This window comes from Marmota marmota, unplaced genomic scaffold, assembly GCF_001458135.2.
Source record: "Marmota marmota marmota unplaced genomic scaffold, marMar, whole genome shotgun sequence".
In the NCBI taxonomy this organism is placed as follows: Eukaryota; Metazoa; Chordata; class Mammalia; order Rodentia; family Sciuridae; genus Marmota; species Marmota marmota.
In genome coordinates this window covers 979,223-993,445 of record NW_026000172.1, presented here as the reverse complement: position 1 = coordinate 993,445, position 14,223 = coordinate 979,223, and the positions used below count along the sequence as shown (strand labels likewise).

The following is a 14,223-nucleotide window of genomic DNA, read 5'->3' as shown; positions in this document are numbered from 1 at the left end:
GGGACCTGCCAGTGAGCCGAGGTGGCACTCTGGAGGCTGCCAGTGAGCTCCCGGCTCTCCGTCACCTTCCTGCAAGCAAACTCCCCTCCAGATTCCTGCCAGAGCGACAGCTTGTAGCTAGAAGGACCACCATGGTGGCACCTCCTGCCTTTGCAAGTGTGCGTTTGGACACATGACGTCTGTCCATCCTTCCCACCATCACCATCATCTCCTGTGAGGCATTATCTAAACCTGCAGTGCACAAGCTCCAGGATGCGTCCTCCCTCCCTAAACCAAGAGGGTCTTCTGAGCCTCCTGCTCCGGCCTCCCCTCACCTCCCCCAGCAATCAGGCAGGCCTGGGGTCAAAGCTCAGCGAGTTAGACTTGTTTTCCTGGGAGTTTGGCTTTGGAGCGGGGAACACCAGGGGTGGCAGAAGTTCCCTCATCGCAACAGTCACACCTAGCATGACCAGGGAGCTGGTCAGCTGTCCACCCATGGAAGCTGCGGGTTCCTGTGGAAACTTGGGTCCCTCCACCCCGTGGCAGCAGTGGCCATGGCCACTTTCCTTGTCCTAATGAAGCCAGATTTAAAGTTAGGTAGTCAGTGTAGTTAGGTAAATCGGGTCTAACATCAGTGAAATCTAAAATGGAGGCCATGTTGAGAATGATTCCGGGGAAACCCAGGACAACTCATGGAATAATAATGAAGTCCCAAGGCCCAAAGTCCATCCCAAAGGAATGTTAATGAAGAGCCCCAACAGATTTGGAGATAGCCCATCCCAAAGAAGTGTTAATGAAGTCCTTCCTGCCCAGATTACTTGTTTGGCCCACCTGTGTCCCAACCCTTCCCCCTTACATTCCATCACCAAAACTATAAAAAGGGGAAACAACCGCACTTCCACGGATTCCACCTCTTGGGTCCCCTTCTTCCTCCGGGAGAAGTCTTTTCTGCTGTCCTTTAATAAACTTCTAATTTCTACTCTGACCTTGCCTCGGCATGCTTCTCTGGTGTTATTCTTCAACATTGGGGAAGCAAGGACTCGTCACAGGTCAACAGCGGTAACACTAAGTTATCCTGGGTCAGGTTCTGTTGCTGGCCCTCAATGAAGTGGACTGATGAGCCCCCTCGTCTGGAGAAAGAACCCTCCTTTCCCCGCCCAGCGAAGCCCAACATGGGGCCCAAAGACCAGTACATCCCTCCTAACCTGAGATGACTGTCCCAAGATTCCTTGGCAAAAAGAAAAGAAGTTCATATAACATGGTGGCCCAGCCAAAGCTGGTTGGGAACCCGTATAAGACCGTGGGGACCCGCGCTGTCCTGCAGAGCTGGGCCCTGTGCGGGCGTGAGGCGTGTCCAGGGGAATCTCAGAGCCTGGTGCACACCCAACCTTTCCTTGTGGGCACAGCATCCCATCCTGCTGCTCCTCGAGGACGGTGCCCAGGTTATTTGCCCCAGTGATGAGGGAGCCCAATGCAGTATTCTTGTTGCTGCTCGGCAGTGAGAGGCCAGCTGCCGGTTCAGGTCCCAGACCTGCCAAGCTCAGCGATTATTCCCTCCTTGGCCTCCATGGGCTGACATCAGTCACTGTGGGTGAAGCATTGAGCACTGGAAGCAAGTCCCACGTCACTGTCACCCAGCAGGCCACAAAAGAGTGTGATGCTCAGCAGCTGGCCCAAGGCCTGGCCTGTGTCCACCTTCTCTGGTTCCCCTGCAGCTGCCCTGCCAAAGGGAGGCATCGCAGGGCGCCCACCTCCGCCCATCTGAGGAGCTCCACCAGCCTGGCACTGTTCAAAGCGGGTATTTCCAGTCCTGGGGAAGAACCCAGGGCCACGCACTGGGCGGTGCTTGCTGGGCAGTGTCCGCACATTCTGGGCAGTGCTCGACCCCAGAGCCACACTCTCAGTCCTTTGTATCTCAAGGACGAGTCTCCCTAAGTTTCCAGGCTGGCCTCAAACTCACCATCCTCCAGCCTCAGCCTCCTGAGTTGCTGGGATCACAGGGTGCTCCACCACACTCAGCCTGAAAGTCATTTTAAAAACAACTATTTCGGGCTGGGGGATGTGGCTCAAGCGGTAGCGCGCTCGCCTGGCATGCGTGCGGCCCAGGTTCGATCCTCAGCACCACAGACCAACCAAGATGTTGTGTCCGCCGAGAACTGGAAAAAAAAAAAGATAAATATTAAAATTCTCTCTCTCTCTCTCTCTCTTCAAAAAAAAAAAAAACAACTATTTTAATTCTTTGGAAACTGAACTAAGTGGAGAGAGCAAACGAAGAAATATTTACTCAAGAATGTTGACTGAAACTCACGGAGAACTGCAAAGAGTCTGTGGTATTTGCACCAAGGCCAGCTCCTCCCTGCCCCCCAGGCAAGGGTGGGAGCTCCCCTCGGGTGGCCCAGCCAGGAGCACAGACTCTCCCTGTGTCCTCACGTCCTCCGGCAGGGGTGGCCTTGCTGGTCTTGCCCAGCCACCTGCTGATGAGGCAGCTCCAGGCGAGGGCAGCCCCTCCGCCCCCACAGTGGGACTGGGAATGCAGGGGCCAGCCCAGGAGGTCATGAGTTCCTCAGGAGGGCCAAGAGAGGAGACGGAGGCTGCCACTTCCCCGGGCACTGAGTGCTCATCTCTGGAGGGGGATGCCAGCTCCCAGCCAGATTGAGAGAAGCCTGCTAGCAGAGGACTCCAGACCCAGGCGCGAGGCCCAGCTTGCTCTCCAACATAGCGGGAGTCCTGTGGAAGGCAGATCCCGGGGAACAGAAGGAAAACTAGAGTGAAAGCAGCACAGGGAGCCTCCTCAGGGGATGCGGAGGCTCAGGGGAAAGGGCCTGCCGCTACCTGGACTGGGGAGCAGGTAGCCAAGCATGCAGTGCCCAGGCCTCCAGACCCGTCCAGATCATGCACTCTCGGCCTCCATGGACGTTTTCACTACGTGTTACACTCTTTCCTTCATCTTCTGCAGTCCCGAGGCCCCTGCACCTGCTCTCAGCTCCAGCAGAATTTCCCCCGAAGGAATATTTACTACCTGGTAAAGAGCAACAGTTTGCTCTAAGCCCCGCCTCCCGGCCTCCTTCCAACACTGATCTAAAAGTATCTACATCTGTGTCTGGGATTAGGCTTCTCAAGACCCCCAGTGAGGTCCTTCTGCCTCTACACTGGGTCCACAGAGTCACTGGAGATGGGGACTGCACCGTCAGCCCCTAGGTTGCTGGAAAAAATGGGGCCAAAGAGTCGTGAAGAGGCCCCCCAAAACACCTCCAGCCTGACCTTGGGTTCCACTATGAAGCCATTTATGTCCGGGCTTTGCTGAGAGAAAAGAGCCTGCATATGGCATGAGGAGGCTGCCTCGGCAGCACTGGACAGCCGGGCCAGTCACCCCACAAGTGGAAAAGCACTAAGCTGGGAGAGGACTGGGGGGTGGGCCACCCAGCACCGGCTGAAGCCAGATTTAAAATTAGGTAGTCAGTGTAGTTAGGTAAATCCGGTCTAATATCGAATGAAATCTAAAATGGAGGCCATGCTGACAATGATTCCGGAAGCGCAGGACAACTCATGGAATGTTAATGAAGAAAAGCCCCTAGGCCCAAAGTTCATCCCAAAGGAATGTTAATGGAGCCCAGGAAACAGCCCCCAACAGATTTGGAGATAGCCCATCCCAAAGAAGTGTTAATGAAGTCCTTCCTGCCCAGATTACTTGTTTGGCCCACCTGTGTCCCAACCCTTCCCCCTTACATTCCATCACCAGAACTATAAAAAGGGAAAACAACTGCACTTCCACGGATTCCACCTCTTGGGTCCCCTTCTTCCCCCGGGAGAAGTCTTTTCTGCTGTCCTTTAATAAACTTCTAATTTCCACTCTGACCTTGCCTTGGTGTGCTTCTCTGGTGTTATTCTTCAACATTGGGGAAGCAAGGACTCGTCACAGGTCAACAGCGGTAACACCGCCTCTGCCCCACGTTGTTCAAATACCCAGTTTCCAACAATGGAATGATAAGCTAGGAGAAAAATAAGGAAGAAGTGTTAGGTCGGTGGTGGCCGACTTGGTGGCGACTTAGTGTAAGACTGGAAGACGCCGCACCACACGACACAGATCACCAAAGAGGTTTCCCCTTTATTTACAAAAGGCTGTGTGTTTATATAGGTCTAAGGAGAGGTCGCAAGGCTGAGGTAGATAACAGGTCGCCCGTTTATTGGCAAGCTCTTCCATATGTTAGTTCCGGAGCCCAAGAAGTTAATTCTAATTGGGGCTAAGGCTTCCCACCAGCAGGGTTTGAACATTGGCGCCAGTGAAAGAAACAAAGAGGAGAAAGAGGGTCATTAGACGCCATGCTGGGGTTTTTCTCTGGGGTGCTGCTGCCGTTATGTTTTACCAACACTTAGTGGCAACTTAGAACAAAGCAGCCCGCACCGGAAAAGAACATCAATCAGATGCCAGCAGAAATGCCTGTCAATCAGCCAGGTCTCCTGACTAATGCCTGTCAATCAGCAGGACCCCCTGGCCAATCCTGGAGTTCAGCCAACTCCCCTGACCAACTCCAAGGGGGCAAGGGACCCTAGAAACACCTTTTCCTGTCCCAAGCCCTTCCCTTCCTGCTGTCAGCCCCATAAAAGTACAGTCCGGTCGAACTTCCACGCGGGTTTCTCCTCAGACCCTTCCCCTGTCCCCTCTGTGGGTCTGATCAAGTTCCACCCGGAAGTGATATCTCAATAAAGCCTGTTCAGCGCCCCTTTTAAATCTGCCTCCTTTGGTCGCTGCCTCCCCCACCTGATCTGACAAGAAGGACCCTGGGTGGGGGCCACAGGGGTCCAGCTGCCTGTGAAAGCCACCAGGCCCTAACAGCCACTACAAAATATTCCTAAACAGTGGGAACTGGATTGAAGAAGTAAAGGGAGGTACGAGGACAATCAAATAGGAAGGAGGGGTGGAGTTATTTATAAACAAAGAACCAAATGGAAATCTGGAATTAAAAAGTACAACAGGAGCCCAGCACTGCGGCCCACACCCATGATCCCATCCACCCAGGAGGCGGAAGAAGGAGGCTGGAGAGCTTGAGGCCAGCCCAGGCAATATAACAAGACCCTGTCTCAAAATAATAATAATGATGAAAAGGGGATGTAGCTCAGTGATAGACACACTCTGAGTTCAATGTCCAGTACGACAAAAAAAAAAAAATGTTTTTTCTTTAATCATGGAGGAGCCCAACTACAGATTTGATCACTCTTTTTTTTTTTTTGTTTTGGTACTGGTACTGAGGATTGAACCCATGGACACTTAATCCCTGTGCAACATCTCCAGCCTTTTTATTTTTTATTTTGAGACAGGGTCTTGCTAAGTTACTTAGGGCCTCACTAAGTTGCTGAGGCTGGCCTCAAACTTATGATTCTCCTGCCTCAGCCGCGCCCCAAGCCACTGGGATTACAGGCGTGCACCACCGCACTCCCAACAGAAGATCTAAACAAGCAAAAGAAAGATTTTCAAAATTAAAGATAGATTATGCAACCCAAATGACAGAGAAGATAAAATGAAGAGAAATTAACAGAGCCTCAGAAAACCACGGGACCCACAGCCTTCCAGCGTGTGCCTGACAGACGTGCCAGAAGGAAAGGAGAGAAAAACAGTAGAGAAAAGATTTGAAAAACTAATAAGGAAAACCTCCCAGATTTAGTGAAAAACAACCCACACTCTGGAGAAGCTCAATGAACTCCTGCTAGGAAGGATGAAAGGAGGCCCACAGATAGACAGGCGATAACAAATGCTGAAAGTCAAAGACAAAAAGAAAACCCCAAAACAGGAAGGAAAGCAACTCTTCACTTCCTAGGGGGGCTAGTGGCATTAACAGCTGGCTCCTTATGGGAAACCAGGGGCTACAGAGCCATGGCTAGCATTGCTCCTTGGGAGACTGTGCTTAGCCTAAAGCAAGCCCTGATGAACTGAGGAGAGAAATAATAGAAACTACGTTCTCTGGCCATCATGGAACAAAACTTGAAATTGGTAATAGGAACAAATGTAGGGAGCCCCCAAACATATGGAAATGAAATGAAACCTCTCACTCCTAAACACCAAGCAAAAATGAAACGGAAAATTAGAAGATACTTAGAGGTGGCCCACACACACACACACACACACACACGAAAAAAAAAGAAGAAGAAGAAGCTTAGAGGTGAAGGGAAATGAAAGTATCCCGTTCCAAAACTTACAGGTTGCAGCCAAAGCTACACCTAGAGGCACATTTATAGCTCTTGATGCCTACATTGAAGAAGATCTCAACTCTTCCTCTTGGGAACCTAAACTTCCTAAGACATTGGAAAAAGAAAAACAAGCTAAACCTAATCAGAAGGAAGGAAATAAAAAAGGTAGAGTGGAGATTAATGAAATAAAGAATATAAAACAAAATTTGAGAAAAAGCAGTGAAACCAATACCTGGCTCTTGCCAGCTGCTGCACAGAGGCTCACAACATCTCCCCCTGTCTTAATTTATAAATGCAATCAAAGGGTTAAAACTTACGGGATCCTGGATCTGAGGAAGTCATGATCTATTATCATGACATAAGAAGAATTAATAGAAAACATATTATTTCAATAACATACCATGTAGAATGTTTCAACATGTTTTAGGATTAAAGCCATTTAGTTTTGAAGTATTTGATCACCTAGAGAGGTAGGATCCTAGAGAGGTAATATCCTGGATATGGTGACATCACTCATTTCCAATATTTATTACAGTGGCTTATAGAGTATTCAACTTAGTTTAAATCCTTTCATCAATATTTATCTGATTATGGAGGGCTTTGGAAGTATGTTGAGCCAAATTTTTAAAAAATTCCCATGTTGTAAGTTGTAAGACAGCCACAGAGGCTGTAATCATAGAAACAATGAATAGAATTAAAGAAGCCACTCCAAAGGTTCTGAGACCAAGGGCTCGCTTAGGTCTGTTTAACTGCGCGATCATCTGTTGCAAAGCCTGAACACTGACTTTACCACACTGCGGTTCTGAAATGTTGGCTGGTAATAAGACAAAAGAGGGTTGGTGAAAGATCAATGTTCCTTTCACTCTCTGATCACTAGTGACACAATTAGTTAAGTTGCATTTTTTACAGGCTACAAGATATTTGTCATTCTTTCTGCTAATTCTCACATTTCCAATAATTGGGGCACAAGGAGATGAACACGGGCCTGCAGGCCATAGCAGGAGCCCTCCTGAGGATTCCTGCTTACAAAGTCAGGCACAGGCCTGTCAGTAACGCAGGAAACCTGAGGCAGCAACCAAGTGCCAAACCTCCCTCGCTGAAGGTTGGGGTATTACCAACGAAACCCCAGGGGTCGTGGCACCCTTGACTAATTGTCTTTTGTCAACTCTAGGAGACCAGTCTAAAATATATCCACTGTTTCTAGACATTTATGTTGCACTGACAAGACATTTGTACAATCCATCCATTTAGGAAAGTTGCCAAATTCTATTGTAGAATGATTAGAGCAATAAAATATTGGTGGATATGCTTTGTAAATAACTGGCTTGTATGGGAAAATTCTATTTCAATGATCTCTCTATTCTGACAACTGTCCAGATATATAAACATAATCGTAATTTCTAAGGACCAGATTGACTGGCTGGTCTAGGCTCCCCATATGCTGTTTCTTTCTTCATAAGATACCCTTAGACAGCCAGCATGCTTATCATGCGGCCAATAACACAGGTAGCTGACCACGATAACCAGTATAATTAAACCCAGTCACATGGGTGGATTTTCCAGTCCACATTGCAAGGCACATTCAAGGCACACCTGGGGAATGGGCCCACAGCTCTTCATTGGTCTTTCTGACCTGGCAGCTCATGAAACTCACATGGCCGTCAACTCTGTGGTTTAATTCACCTTCCTGTGTCAAGTTTTTCAGCTGTTTCCAAGATGACAGGTTTAGATTCCATCCTTTGAAATCTGATTTGACTTACTGAACCATGTTCAGCAACAGTAAGACTTTTAGTATCACAGTTTAAGAAAAATTTTTGAAATATTTCATAAGATTTAGTGCATGCATGTAGGTTCCTGTTTTCCCCTTCTTATTTATTAAAACTGAATAAAAGGCTAGCATAAGTCATAGTGTCATTAATTTTAAGTTATAGACAATAGTATAGTACAAGAATTTAAATAATAAGAAGAGATTTATTATCTTTAGTTGGCCATGAAACTTGACAACAGTTACTTATCAGTTAGGTTAAGGCCAATATTATTGAGTTGGAAAGGGACCATGGTCAATAGAAACTTAATTCTTACCAAATGTATGATTGGATTTTGACTTTAACAGAATTACAAAAATGAAGAATGTGATAAATTGTATATAAAATTTGCATTTTGAAATTATCTCTAAATTATTATCTTAATTTGGAATGAGGCGAGAGACAGAGTTTTGATTTAAGGTAAGTGTCCTTTACCAGGGGTACATGAGAGATATACAGAAATTTTTCCAGAATAGGAAGCATACATGTTTAATAAGCATAGGAAAGATATTTTGTTTCTCACCATTAAAAAAATGAAATAGAAAGATGAAGAGCCCTTTACTTACCATTTATGAAAACATGTTATTTTCATTACTAAACCTAATGTTAATTTAAGTATGAGGAATCAGTACCTTAAATACCATGGGTAAAAATAAGTAAATAGCATTGTTTAGGACAGTGATCTAATTTAGAATTTTATATGGTGTTGTCTTAGCAATGACATCTTAAGTGACTTATGTCAAAATAATCTTAATATATAAAGAAATAGTTGCATGAACATCTTTAATAACTTTACTTAATGTAGTAAGATTAGCTTTAAAAATTATGTGTAAGTCATGACTTTACTAATTTTAAAAATATCAATGTGTGTTGTAGGGCATTACCTTGTTTTTAGTTGAAGTTGAGAATGGGCTTATCATGTGTAAGATTTTTATTGAGATAAACTATTGGCTGTTGAGCTGATTTGTTTATGGCTGTCTAATATTTTAGGGGTGACTATTTTTAGGGTTATTTCTCTCAGTGATAAACTGATGACAGGGTTTCGAAGGAAGGACCTATTTTAACATTTTAGAGGCTTCCAAAGCTTGTTTATAACTTAGAGAGTTTATTCCTCTCAGGGACAAGACTAGTATTTTAGTCTTTTTGTGTCTCTGTGTTTTTTCTTTCTTTTATTTGCTCTCTATTTAAACTGCAGGGTAAAATCTAAATTTGATTAGGGCCATGTCAATCTCTGTAATTTCTTTTGAATGTTCAGGACTGGCTGGATAAAATCATCCTTTGAAAATGCATGACCCTGTATAGATTTAGGGTGTGGTGTATTGTCTCCTTGAGTCTCTCCATGAAAATAGTAGGACTTTCCTGATGGCCTACTATAATTATTTTCTAGGAATTCTGTTTACCTGTTGGATCCTAATCTGCTTTCGGGGAATTGTCTGTGCTCCAGGCAAACAATCAGGCTTGTCCTTATTCTGTGTTGTTGGGACCTGGTTAAGATAGATCTTTTAAAATTGTTTTTAGGGTGGCCTCACCTTTTAAAGTTTAGCTAAGTAATAGCATAACATCTTTCTAGGTGAGGTCAGACATCTGGCATAAGTTCTGAAACATTACAATATATACATTTGGATCTCTCAGAAATCTCCCTGAATTTGTTCTTGTCTGTATGAAGTTGGAGAGGTCCCTTTGATCTTTGTTCCTTAATAGGTAATTTTTAAGTCCTTCTCTCATGACAGTGATTGAGGTTAGACCTAACAATACATGAAAATGAGACACTTTTTTTTGATCATTTGTAATTTCCCATTACAAATGATCCATTTGATAGGATATGGAAAATGAACAAATTAAGAGAACCTTCAATCCCTTCCTGAGAGAAGGTCTCCAAATAGCCCTGTATCTCATAATAGTACCCATTAAACAAGTCAGTTTCTCTCAATTGTCTTTAAAAAGTAGATCAAGTTTACTTTCTAGTGTAGGAAGCAACATATAAGTCTTACAATATAGCTTATTGATAATATGTCCAGTTAGAGAGCCCTATATGATAAAAATGAATTCCCAATAAAATTTGTAATTTCTATAGTTTATAATTAACATATAACTTTAGTTTGGAGAACACCAGTTTTGATAAAATGTTCTTTCAAATCCCATATCCCAAAGACCCATATATTTAGTAAACCGATAGAATTAATATGTGAGAATTATTGATGTTTTTAAATCAACTAAATTTAGTCCTCAAAGAGAGGCTTGAAAACTGGAACTTAAGGTGGTATTTGGAGACATCCATTATCTAGTCAAGGATGTATGAAATTTATTTATTTATTTTTTTTAAATATTTATTTATTTATTTATTTTTAGTTCTCGGCGGACACAACATCTTTGTTGGTATGTGGTGCTGAGGATCGAACCCGGGCCGCACGCATGCCAGGCGAGCGCGCTACCGCTTGAGCCACATCCCCAGCCCCTGAAATTTAATTCATTAAAAATTAGTCCTTATTTAAACAGCAAGAGTCACTAGGGGTATGTAATGACCTTATTGGAATAAGAATAAGCTAATGTTCCAGCAAGTTTTTTTCACCTCAAAATATGGACAAAAATCTTGGTTTGAAAAACCAGCCTCTATCTCAGAGCAAAGCCTGTCCAAGGAAGGGACATCACCTTTGTCCTTGGAAAAACCCACAGAGCACTCCTAGGCACATTCCCACCCTGCTAAGTTGTTTATCTACAAATAACAGGAGAGATCTGCTGCACCAGGTGTCCCTGACTCAGTCAGGCTAGGTGGGGATCCATAGCAACCCCCTAGCAGCCACCAATCAGCATGAGACAGGGAAATACCTGGGATGCCAGATGACCCTCCCAGTAGTTTATGGTGGTTGATAATATGTTGGGAAACCATGTAGTTCAGCACGTACACCCCTCTTGGCTTAAACCAATCAGTTCAAATGAATACCCCTTTTGTACTGACCAATCACCCCTACCCAACTTGTTCCCGTCAGTGAATGTGCTAATCATGTTTTAGAGTTGTTATTTGATTTTCCCGCGGTGGGTGATGATTTGCTAAGAGATGCTATGATGTATGTGAAGTCCCTGCCTTCTCCAAAGAATGTATAAAACTGCCGGGGCCTCTCAGCCTCACCAGTTGCTGTGTGCTCGCAGAGGACCGAGCTAGCTCGCAATAAACACCTCTTTGCCGTTTACATAGATCTTGGTCTCTGGTGGTCTTTTGGGGGTCCCGAATTCGAGCATAACAGGTTCATATCAGCATAATAATATCAGGGAAAACCCTGAAACATCCTAAAACAGATCATTTTATATACTTATAGTCAATCTAGTTATGCATAAATCTTTTTCTCAATTACTTCTAGATAATCATATAAAGATTTTTTTATTTAAGAAAATCTTTTCATCATTAAAGTCTTGAATCCATAAAGTCCTTTTTTTTACCCAGAGATGATTTCTTTCTTCCTTTTAAGACTCTCCAATTTTTGTTCCCTCTCTGTAGAAGCATTTCTTTGTCTCCTTCTAGTATTCTTTTTGGTTATACTTTGGAGCAATTCCTGTAAATCTTAGAATCTAAGCAAATTATTATACCTTGATAAGAAGAGATACCTCAATGAAAATGTGGCCAAAGCCTTTGGATACCCTGTATATAAGATTATATTGTTCGTCATTTTATAGAAACCTGGACAATGAATAGTAATTAAAGATTACTTGATGGTTTTATCTTAACCTTCAGTTAAAAGTACATTTATCTTGAATATCTCTAACTAGTACAAGCACAGCATGAGAAAAATGCAGGTATGAAAACATAAATTATGTGTTTCCTGTTGAGGGAAAATGATTAGAAGCAAATAGATATATATGTTAATTATCCTATGAATTAAAGATTATAGATTACTTAAGCAACTAGGAAAATATGCATCAAGAATAAAGGTACAGGGGCTGGGGATGTGGTTCAAGCGGTAGCACACTCGCCTAGCATGCTTGAGGCATGGGGTTCAATTCTCAGCACCACATAGAAACAAAATAAAGATATTGTGTTCTCCTAAAACTAAAAAGAAGAAGAAGAAGAAGAAGAAGAAGAAGAAGAAGAAGAAGAAGAAGAAGAAAGGTACAGCTTATTATTATGTAATTACCCAACTTAAAATAAATCTTATTAAACCACATGGTTCTTAAGAAGTGTTTGGATGCATTTTTATATTATTTTCAACATTCCATGGGCACTTTTTTTTCTATGTATGTGACATCATGTGACGTAGTTAGAGGAAAGAAGTGCAGATGAGTAGCCAGGAGGCAGGCCGCAAGCCCCGCCTGAGTGGCAGCGGTAAGGACTACACAAAAGCCCGAAGGCGTGGAGGCGGGATTTATCCTCCATGTTGTTCCCCCGCGTGGCTGAGGAGCCTTCTGTATTTTATGACCTACACCACCAACTCTGCCTCGTACATAAAGGCATTTCAGTACTTGCTCCAAGCCTAGAGTCTCACTTTTCATGACATTTACATGGTCCTTGTAAGGGTCCGGCGAAGCGTCGGAGAAAGAGACCACCAAGTGACCACTCATGCAATTGGCAGAAGGGGATTTATTGAGGATCCGATTCAGCGCGCTGAGGCTCCAGGCTCACCCAGGAGGGGAAAGCAGCCCAGAGCCCCGAGCAGGGGCTGAGCACTGCTTGAGTACACTTTTTGGGGAGGGCGGGGGCTTTGTATACATCAGAACAAATCATCATGAGGCGCGGGAAAATTGAACAACAGCTCCTAAACATGATTAGTTCATTCATTGGCGGGAACAGGTCGGGCGGGGGTGATAGGTCAGTTCTAAACGGGGTACACATTCAAACTGATTGGTTTTAGGGCCTAAATGACTACGTGACAAGTTACACAGAGTCCCAAGTTATTAGACAACCAGGGAGTCAGTGGGAATATTTACTGGGCAGTTCCAGTATTGTCCTAACAGCTACAGGGATTTCAGGTTTTGCAGATAGCATAGAAACCTAACAATACCTAATCCTTTACATTTTAACTCAGACCTTGCAGCTTAGAAACTTTACAATGCCTGGTCTTTTACACTTTAACTTTTACACTTTAACTTCAATTTCTTTTACCCTTACATTCCCCACTCCTTTTTCTGACTACTTTTAATCTTAAAAGTAATGCATCATGATTATTGAAGGGTTTCATGTTCCATTACTGCCAGTGGAGCATATTGCTGTCTGAGTACCGTGAGTTTCACCTGTCCAATCTGAGCCTGGAGGAAAGAAACTATACGGTTAAGGAAACAGGGTCCCACAGTCAGTAGCAGCATAAGAATAATCAAGGGTCCAGCTAGGGCTGATAGGAGTGTAGTTAACCAGGGGGACTGGGCAAACCAAGACTCAAACCACCCTTGTTGAGTTTCCCTTTCTCTCTGGCGCTCGTCAAGGCGTTTTCTTAACTTACTCATGGATTCTTTTACAACTCCAGTATGGTCAGCGTAAAAACAACATTCTTCCCTTAGTGCTACACAGAGGCCTCCTTCCCTCATAAAGAGGAGATCTAACCCCCACCTGTTCTGCAAAACAACCTCAGAGAGAGAGGTTAGAGACTCCTGTAAGGCTGTGATAGAGGTCTCTAATGTCTTTAAGTCCTGATCTATTGCTGTTTCTAACTGGGCCATTTGTTGTGACCCCCGGATCATAGCGGCTGCTCCCGTACCTACTCCTGCAGCCGCTCCTATTCCCAATAGGATGGCTAGAGTGAGGGACACTGGTTCTCGGCGGAAACGGGTTGTTTGTCCCCCTACTAGACCTTCAAAGGATTATGCATCATGATAAAGCACTCAGGGGAGTATTTGAACCATTACACAATAGTTTACGGAGCTGTCAAACACCTGGGCTGAAATGCAAGGAGTTAATCCTGAGTCACATGCCCACCAAGTTCCTTTCTCAGGGACTAGAAAGCCCTGTGTAGCATTGATTTCTCCTATCTGGGAACATATGTGTTGTTTACTTTTGGGTGGGGACCCTAGACATAAACCTGCCCCGGTTACTTCTGGGAGAGTTAACTTAGGATTTTCGCCCCAACTACAGGTGGAATTCTGCGTCTTCACAGCATAAGTCCCATTAACTGCTATCCCTTCATAATAAGGGGGCACGGCAGTCAGGCATAGCCAGCAGGATTGGGTGAGATCTGGCTGTGTGGAGTTCAGTACCGTGAAGGTTCCTTTAATCAATTCCCAGGGGGAGGAGTCAGCTATACTCCTGACTGGGGGAGTAGGCAAAGACGGAAAC

At 44.4% G+C, this 14,223-nt stretch overlaps 1 long non-coding RNA gene across 1 annotated transcript; it reads right to left on the bottom strand.

Moving 5' to 3' along the window:
* Nucleotides 1-1,185: 1,185 nt before the first annotated feature.
* LOC125611926 lies at nucleotides 1,186-2,919 on the bottom strand. Its single transcript, XR_007342178.1, has 2 exons — nucleotides 1,940-2,919; nucleotides 1,186-1,699 (listed from the first exon to the last, which is right to left on the bottom strand). It is a non-coding gene; the product is annotated as an uncharacterized LOC125611926 (long non-coding RNA).
* Between the last annotated feature and the right edge of the window lie 11,304 nt (nucleotides 2,920-14,223).